The sequence below is a fragment of the Globicephala melas genome, chromosome 1 (assembly GCF_963455315.2).
Source record: "Globicephala melas chromosome 1, mGloMel1.2, whole genome shotgun sequence".
Classification (NCBI taxonomy): Eukaryota; Metazoa; Chordata; class Mammalia; order Artiodactyla; family Delphinidae; genus Globicephala; species Globicephala melas.
Genome location: NC_083314.1, coordinates 161,645,871 through 161,655,669, shown reverse-complemented (window position 1 = coordinate 161,655,669; position 9,799 = coordinate 161,645,871).

The following is a 9,799-nucleotide window of genomic DNA, read 5'->3' as shown; positions in this document are numbered from 1 at the left end:
CCCCGTCATCAGATGGCATTCTCCCTGTGTGCCTGTGTCCAAATTTCCCTCTTCTTATAAGGACACCAATCCTTTCCGAGTAGGGGCCACTCTAATCCAGTATGACCTCATCTTAACTTGATTATATCTACAAAGACCCTAGGTTTTAAAAAGGTGTCTGTGTTCCGAGGCTCATTACCAGCTCCTCCAAGCTTCCATAGGCTGGTCCAGTATTTGAGGTATTTTGGAACGTTAGACAAAATCTAGAACCATCCCCTCTCTGAACTGCCATCCTGCAGCCTTTCTTTTCTTCAGCCCAGTTCACTGGCTAATCTTGGAAGCATCATCTTCTCTGAATCCCACAGCAGAACTGAGCATAAGGGAACTCCCTGTGGGCAGACACAATGTCTTGCTCATCCTTTTTGCCCCCAGTGTTAACACAGAAACCATCATGGAATTGGCTTTCAGTAACCATTTGTTTAATGAATGAAAAAACATTGTGCCAGTTAGTACCAAGGGCTGCTTATTTCTTATTTTTTCTACATCTCATGCTCACTGACAGTTGCAGAGTTGGTTTGAGATACCTGAATTCCACTCTGAAAGTCACAGTTCTTTTGACATGAATATTCCATTTGTCACTACATTATTAGAAGAGATGGTAGCTTGCTCCCATTACTGATGGCTGATATGAATATTGTCCTGCCTCGAGCTGTTGTCATGTGAGCTCGCAGCCTGGAGCAGTGAGGCTGAAAACTGGGGCAGGCTAGGGTCAGAGATGGGGTCAACCCAGCAGGAGTTGTCAGATCAGAGCAGGGGTGAGAAGGAGGTCAGATGGGAGATCAAAGTCCAGGAACTAGGCAGGTACACAGGCAATCCCAGCTCTCCCGAGGATGGTGGCCTGTGGCTGGACCCCCTTTGGAAAATGTTTCATAGGCAGGTCCCCTGAGCTGGCCTTCTGCTCTCAGGTCCCTGGAGGGTTCTTTGTAATTGATCTGGGTTTGGGTTCCCTCCTCACAAAGGGGATACTATCAGTCAACATTATTTGGCAAGCCTCATGTCCATATGATCAGATAAACTTTAAAAGCCTGGCGGCAGCCTTATTTGTTTCAATCACATGGCCCCAGGCTTACTGCTAATTTCCAGATTTACAGTTTTAGGTCTAATTCTGGCTGTGCATCAGAATCAGCTGTAAAAGCTGTTCAAATACAGATCCCCAGGTCCCGCCCCCAGAGATTCTGATTCTCTAAGTCTGGGTGGGCTGCTGACACCTTGAGAGGCTGTGCGGTGCTGTGGTTGAGCGCGGACGCTCTGGAGCCTGCCTGCTCAGATCTGCAATGGTTCTGCCACTAACCCAGTGAACATGGGTGAACGTCTTCACCTTTCTGAGCTTCAGTATCTTACCTATAAAAGGGAGTAGAATAAAAGAGAATAATAATATTCAGCTACTTGATTGGCTATGAAGATTAATGATTTAATACAAGCAAAGTCTTAGAATACTAAGTGCTCAATACATATTACTTATGGTTGTGATCTTTCTTTGCACCAAGCTCTAGAAGTGATTTAGAAGCACAGTCCCTTCCTTCCTCCCTCCCTTCCTTCCTTCCTTCCTTCCTTCTTTCTGTAAATAATTACCAAGGACTCCTACATGCCAGGACCCATGCTAGACACACACAGTCCTCCCCAGTTTATAGTCTAGAAGGGAATCCAGGATTGGGAAGCACTGTTCTACTCACTGACTTCAGCTCTCTGAACCCTTATTGGAGTCTGAGGCTCTGGGCTTCACCTCTGGTGTTCCCCCACCCTGGGGCACAAGGACCTTCATTTCATAACCCTAAAATGGAGCAGAATGGAAGGAACACAGGAGTCTTTGAACCCAGTGTGCCGTTTTCTAGCTAAGTGACATTGGCTAAATCATATGTAGAGGGTACCTTCTGTCTACTCTCTGCCCAGTATCCCGGTTCTAGCAAGGGCCCCGCCCCTTCTGTGTCCACAGGGCGGGGGGGGGGGGGGAAGAGCCAAACATACCTGTGATTCCGCCCCTCACCCAAGCCACCAATGATTGGTCAGGGCAGGCGCCTGACCCAAACTGAACCATTCACATTCCATCTCCAGAACCCTGGAATGGCACCGAAGCCGTGCTGCCTTGCCTGAAGCTGGCTGCTCTCATGAATGAAGGTGTTGTAAACGAAGGAGCTGTTGGCGGTGGGCATTTTTCACCATGCATACCAGGAAAAAGGGGCAGTCAGTCTGCCGTTGGAAAGAAAAGCAAAGCCAATGCTTGGATTTCTCAGGGCGCTGAAGTTCCTGATTTCATCCCTACCGCAGTCCTCAGCTTTGGATTCTGCAACACAACCTCTATCCTGAAAATTCCTCTTTATGTTGAGGTCAGATGTAGGGCATCTCTTGTTTTCACCTGGAAGGCAGGCTCTATCCCCAGCAGCTGGTCTTCCATGCTCAAGAAGTCCATTTCCCAAGCGCTGCTCAAAAGATAGAAGCAAGTTCAAGGGTCCTGGCCTGGATGAGACCAAAGACCTCCTAGCTCAGCTCTGCAGCCTCTGCCTCTACTTTGAATGAGCTTTTGGGTCAGAGAACTTTAGAAGCACAGAGAGGAGGAAAGGGCCTTGCGTCCAGAACACTAGTGGGGGCCTGGCCAGGTCTTTCATGGAGGGACCCTGATTTCTATCTTTCCTTAGTTAAGGAGGAAACTCCTGGAGAGCCACAGTCTCTCCTGCCACCTAGTCCTGTTCTGTTCTTTCATATTTGCTATTCCTCAGACACTGGCACCATTGGCAGATGGAGCTGGATTCCCCCCAACACTTGGCATTGGTTATTAGGATTTGTCTGTTTCTTGGGGCTGGAGGTTGGGGTGGGGAGCAGGAAGGTGAAGGCAGCCGTTTCCGTCCTAGTGTTTCCTAAGCTTCTGGTGTTCTCTTTGCCTCAGGCCTGCCTCTCCTAGCACGTCACAGAGCTGATGGCTGTTACCTCTCCCGGCACCCCTTTGATCAGCTGGGTATCAGTTCTTCCATTTCACAGACAGGGGTAACATCTAGCTGGTTTGTACCAGTGCAGCTCAAATGCTTGCTAATTTAGTGAAATGTTTTTATCGATTGCTGCTCCAAGTCCTCTAAGTGCCCCTCCAGCTTCCCATCACCTCACTTTCTCCCCTGGGATCCCCGAGACATCTGTACCATCCAGCAACTGAAAGGTTAATACCTGACACAGCAGGGACCTCTGACATACTCACTGCTCTAGAACTTTGGCTTAAACACTTGGCATGCTTTCTTTTTTTTTTTTTCTGTTTCAAAATATATCTGTATTTTTATTTTATTTTTTTAAATTTTATTTTATTGAAGTATAGTTGATTTACAATGTTGCGTTAATTTCTTCCGTACAGCAAAGTGATTCAGCTATATATATATATATATATATATATATATATATATATATATATATATTCTTTCTCATATTCTTTTCCATTATGGTTTATCACAGGATACTGAATATAGTTCCCTGTGCTATACAGCAGGACTTTGTTGTTTGGCATGCTTTCTTATATGTTCCTGTCCCCCACCTTACTCATTAGATATTCTAAATACCCTCCTTGTTCATAGTGAAGTTTAGAGACGTTAACTAATGTAACTCATTCTTTTACTCATTTATCCATTCACTGAACACATGTTTATTGAATGGTAGCTTTCTACCAGGCCTGGGCTCAGCACTGAACAAAACTAACATGGGGTGTCCAGGTTAGTGCAGAGACAGATGAAAAATTAGGAGGGAAGTGGATAAACATATAATAAAAGCCTGACTCGTGCTGTAAAAAGAAAGATTAGGGTGCTGTGGGAGAGAATCACGCAGAGACCCACTTTTATCTGGGAGGCCTCTGAAAGATTTCAGGCATTAAACAAAAGAGGGAACTGTTCGGGCACAGAAGGCACAGTGTGAGTGAAGAATGTGGCATTAGATGAACTTGGCGTCAGGTCAAGGTCACTCAGCTGAGAAGGGACAGGGCTGGGTTCTGGGTTCTTCAGACTCTGAAGCCTATGTTCTTTCCCTTTTTTTTTTTTTTTGCGGTACGCGGGCCTCTCACTGTCGTGGCCTCTCCCGTTGCGGAGCACAGGCTCCGGACGCGCAGGCTCAGTGGCCATGGCTCACGGGCCCAGCCGCTCCGCGGCACGTGGGATCTTCCCGGACCGGGGCACGAACCCGTGTCCCCTGCATCGGCAGGCGGACTCTCAACCACTGTGCCACCAGGGAAGCCCTATGTTCTTTCTTTTCTCCTGGATTGTCTTGCCCTTTTTCCTCCAGCCACATTTCCTAGGTCCTTAGGTGTGAACCTTGGGTCTCCCGTAAACCACTGATGTCTATCGCACAAAATGATGCCCTTGTCATACAGGGCACAGCCTCAGCCAGGGACCTCTTGTTCCCCAGTAAGTGTATCTTTCACCAAACTGGGTCATCTCATCGCAAGAGGTACAGGAGCATCAGAGACGTAGACATGGATGGTGGTGGTGGTGGCACAGCATTAGGAATGTACTTAGTGCCATTGCACGGTACACTTAAAAATGGTTAAGATGATACATCTTATGTTATGTGTATTTTACCACAATAAGAACATTTTTTTAAAAAAGGAATGTTAGAAAAACGGCGTAAGGGGAGCCTCCTACAGGCTAAACTCAGTGGTAGGGGTGGGGAAAGGCTTTCACTCAGCTGCCCGTGGTGTCTGCCTCTGGTACCTCTGAAGGCAGCTCTGTGCCGGATCCCCATCCAGCCCCTCTACCCCTGGGCAGAGCTGAGTAACCCAAGTGTGGGCACCTGGCCCCAGGGCAGGCAACCTCGAGTAAGGAAGGGGCAAGAATACGTGAGCTGCCCTCATGAATTAGAACCAAGGAGGACTTCTTACAGAGCTGAAGGTGAGGAAAATGCTGAGGAGTGAGAGGAAAAGGCAGCAGAGACACCAAGAAACCATGACCCAACTGTGGCAGAGTCTGCTGATTGCCTCCCAGTATCCATTACTCCCAGTGTTGGCAAATGTTTAATAATGGGCTCTTCTGGAAGATTGGGATGGCAGGGTGGGGGGTATACAGATTTGTAGTGTTTGCCAGTTTCTGTGGTGTCAGTACTCCCACTAAGGCTGGTGTCAAATCATGTCAATGAATACGGAATTGGGGGAAAATTACATGCAACTGGCTCTCGTGAGCCTCTGTGAGCCAGCTCCAGAATACCACCGAACTATCCCCTTCTTCCCTTTCCTAATAGGAAGCCCCACTTACATTTCATCAGAGCATAAGGCCACGTGGTTAGAAACTACTTTCGCAGCCTCCTTATACTGGCTATGGCCAGGTAAGTAAGATCTGATCAACAGACGGAGAGCAGTACATCCTATGAATGAATACAGATCATCCTTGCTCTCTCTTTCCTCCTTCCTGCAGGCTGGAAGGTGGTCATGGGGCAGATGAGGATAACACAATACACACAGCAGGAGCAGTGAGTTGGAAGGAACCTGGACCTCTGGGCAAGTTCATGGAGCAGAACTGCCTAACAACCCTGGGTCAGCCACTTACCTCTGCACTGTTTTATGAGAGAGGTCAGTGTCAACGTGTATCTGATTCAAGACTTGTATTTTGGAGTCTCTTTATTATGGCAGCTTACCCTGATCACTAATTAATACTTAACCCTAGGACTACCTGGGATTTGATTCATTTTACAGTTATCTCTACCACAGCCTCCCTTTTAAGATGTCCCCAGTGACACTATTTACAATAGCCAAGATGTGGGGACAACCTAAATGTCCATCAACAGATGGATGGATAAAGATGATATGAGATATATGTATATATATATAATGGAATATAATGGACTACTACTCAGCCATAAAAAAAATAAAATAATGCCATTTGCAGCAACATGGATGGACCTAGAAATTATCATACTAAATGCAGTAAGTCAGACAGAGAAAGATAAATATCATATGATATCCCTAATATGTGGAATCTAAAAAATAGTGATACAGATGAACTTATTTACAAAACAGAAACAGACTCACAGACACAGAAAACAAACTTATGGTTACCAAAGGGGAAAGGAGGGATAAATTAGGAATTTGGGAGTAACATAGACACATTACTATATATAAAATAGATAAACAACAAGGACCTACTGCATAGCACAAGGAACTATACTCAACATTTTGTAGTAATCTATTTGGAAAAGAATCTGAAAAAGAATATATATATACACACACACACACATATATCTATATCTGAATCTCTGTGCTGTGTATCTGAAACTAACACAACATTGTAAATCGGTTATACTTCAATAAAAAATAAATTAGTTAATTTAAAAAAATGTCCCAATGAGTCTGTCTATATTTTAAGCAAAAGATTATTAGTTGGCATTGGCTGGGCTATGCAGCAGAAACCACCCCATAATCTCAATGTCTGACAAGAGCAAAGGTTGATTTCTCATGTTACATGACAGCTGCAGGGCAGTTAGGTTCTGTTCTATGTGTCTTCACATTCTGTGTCTCAGACTGAAGGAGCAGGTCCTGTAGTAGTCTAGAGACAGAAGGAAAAAATGCTGCAATTGAACCTTGCAATGGCTCTTAAAGCTTCTGCTGGGATGTGGCATACATCACTTCTACTCATGTTCCATTGGCCAAAGGAAGCCAATGGCCCAGGCTGACACCAAGGGGACAGTGAGGTATCCTCCCCCCACCCCCCTCCCAGAAAGGCATTGCAAGTCTCATTGCAATGGGCAGACACGGATAATCCTCTTACTGAGAGTCCAGCAAATAACTGGGAATAGTAATACAACTTATCACAAGAGCCTAAAGTGAAAAACATGCATTTATGTCAGGGCAGGTGCTGTCATTGCTCCCATTTTGCTGATGAGAAAACCGAGGCTTAGAGAGGATAGGGGCCCCACAGTCATATAGTCTTATACTTGCTCTTAGAACTAGAAATTTCTGAGAAGCTTATCTCAGTTTTTCTTCTATGGGTCACATTGTTGTTAATAAAACCTGGTAGATAGTCTAGCATATCCTCTGCCTGCTATAGTCTATTTTGGGAAGCCAAGCTTAGGAGTCTGTCAAGAGCTCTCTCAAGCTCAGCATGTAGAAAGAGAAGAAAAGGCTGCGGATTATAAAGTTAGGAGATTTGGGGGCTAGTCCAGGGCTCTGCTACTAAATCACTGTTCAACTCCAGAAAGTTATTTAACCTCCTTGGGTCTCAGTCATCTGTACACGGAAGAGCTCAGAGTGTGCAATTAATAAGATTAATCGAACTCTCAGATACTAATATCTAATTCCACTATTCCCGGTAGAACTTCAGTGGTCCCTCTTAAGAAGCCCTGATCTTTATTTAGAAACTACCTTGGAAGATTCTCATCTATGTTCATTCATTTATTCATCCATCCATCCATTCATTCACTCATTCATTCATCAAAGGTTTAGGGCATATCCTCTGTGCCAGGCTCTGCTCTATGCTGTGGAGGTGCAAAGACGAATCAGATCTAGTCTTTTGTCTCTGGGAGTTCACAGTCTATTAGAGGAGACAGATGGAGATACACATAAGGGTAAAACCTGCAGCAAGTGGTCCTTATTACAAAACAGGGTGGTCACAGGTGTACAAAGCTGCTGCACCAGCCCAGGGAGGAAGGGGCTTCCTCAGCCTAGGAGTGGTGCCCACGTGGGCGGAGAAGAGCAGCAGAGGTGAACGTGATGCGTTCAGATGGAGGCCTGTGGGACACGTGGGAAGGGGCGTCCAGCAGCCCATCGGAAAGCTGAGTCTGAGGCTGGAGGAGCTGTAGGGTCAGGATGAGGATGGCAGGGGGCATTCACAAGTAGCTGGTCACTGAAGCCATATGAGATCGTGATTTTCCTTTTGTACACAGTCCCTGAACTCCCGGTGGCCTGACCTCACAGGGTGGCCGCACACACCAACATTTCCTGGGGAGGGTCCTGCAGGGGGTTGACCTAAGCTGGGTGCAACTGTACAAGTCGGCCCTGATAGCAACAAACGTGCAGCGCCGATTCCTTTTTATGGCCTTGTCTGATGCCGGAACACGTAGAGGGGGCACCAGGTCATCCTCGGTGCAGCAGGGACATAAATCAGGCAGCACCCTGCTTCCTGAGGCCCCAGCCTGAAGACGGGGCCTGCCGATCTCTAGCTGGGATCAATTACAGGCCATTCCTCTGCCTGCCCGAGCTCACGTCCACAGACCCGTGCAGGCCTGACCAAGGAGGCCTTGGCGGGACACAGCTCTTAGGTTGTGTCCGTGATAAGACACAGAGCTCTGACCTGGACAGGGCACAGGACGGGGAGCTATTTGCCTAAGTGAAGAAGGTAACAGTGATGAGAACAGAACAACGATCTCCAGCTTCAGTGAACGCCATGCACTATGCCAAGCATTTTATATGCATTCTGTCATTTTCACCTCACAACAACCTTCTGAGGTAGGTTCTGTTGCTGACCTTATTTTACAGATGAGGAAACTGAGGCTCAGTGATTGAATGACTTGATCAGTAAGATTGAAGGCTTGGCTTGCACTTAGGAGGTGGTGGAGCCCCAACTTTAAACCCAAGTCTGTCTGCCTCCAGAATATGTGTTCTAAAGAATGGCAGAGACAGCAGGCCTAGGCAGCCTGTCCTTTGAAGTCAAATAGGGTTGGATTCAAAGTTTGGCTCTGCCGTGTCTTAACTGTGTGATATGAAGCAAGTTACTAAACTTCTGTAGCCTGGGTTTCCTCATCTGTAAAATAAGGAAATAGAACCTACCTTGTGACATTGTTATAGAGATTGAGAATTACATATGTAAAGTATATACAAAAGTTTTGGTGGTGCAGTGGTTGAGAGTCCGCCTGCCGATGCAGGGGACACGGGTTCGTGCCCCGGTCCGGGAAGATCCCACATGCCGCGGAGTGGCTGGGCCTGTGAGCCATGGCTGCTGAGCCTGCGCGTCCGGAGCCTGTTGCTCCGCAACAGGAGAGACCACAGCAGTGAGAGGCCCGCGTACCGCAAAAAAAAAAAAAAAAAAAGTTTTATAAGCGGTAGTGTTGGTCTCATCATCATCATCTTCCTCATCCTTGCCTTTTACCTTTGCTCACCACATTCAGGTAGATGGAAGAGTGTGCGCAGAGGCCTGGAGGCGTGAGACAAGCAGCACCCTTAGAGACCTGAAAGTGATCTGACATGGCTGAAAGTGAAGGGAGGAGTGAAGGAACTGATCATTGAGGTTCAAAAAGTAGCTAGAGGCTGGATCATGCAAGGTTGCCTTTGAAACCATAATAAGAACTTAGGGCTTTATTCTGAGGTCAGTTAGGAACCACTGAAGAATTATATGCAGGTAGAGAGGTGACGTAGCTGATTTTGTTTCTCAGAGAGATGCTTTAGGCTGTCTTTAGGGAGATACTTTATTCTCCCTAGTACCCCAGTGCCTACAACAGTGCCTAGGACATAGTAGATATTCAAAAATATTTGTTGAATAGAGAGCAGACTTGTGGTTGCCAAGGGGAAAGTGGGGTCGAGGAGGGATGGATTGGGAGTTTGGGATTAGCAGGTGCAAACTATTATATATATGTATAAGTGAATCACTTTGCTGTATACCAGAAACTAACACAAGGTTGTAAATCAACTATACTTCAATGAAATAAATTTTTTAAATTTGTTGAATAAGTTTACTCAGAGTTACTATTTTATCCAGGCCTGCCTGAATACGAGAAAGAGGTGTACACTCTTGCTAGCCCTGGGAAAGACGATGGATTTTAGGGATAATTGTAGTTGCTGTCTATGGAAAGCCAAGAGCAGAGACTGGAATGG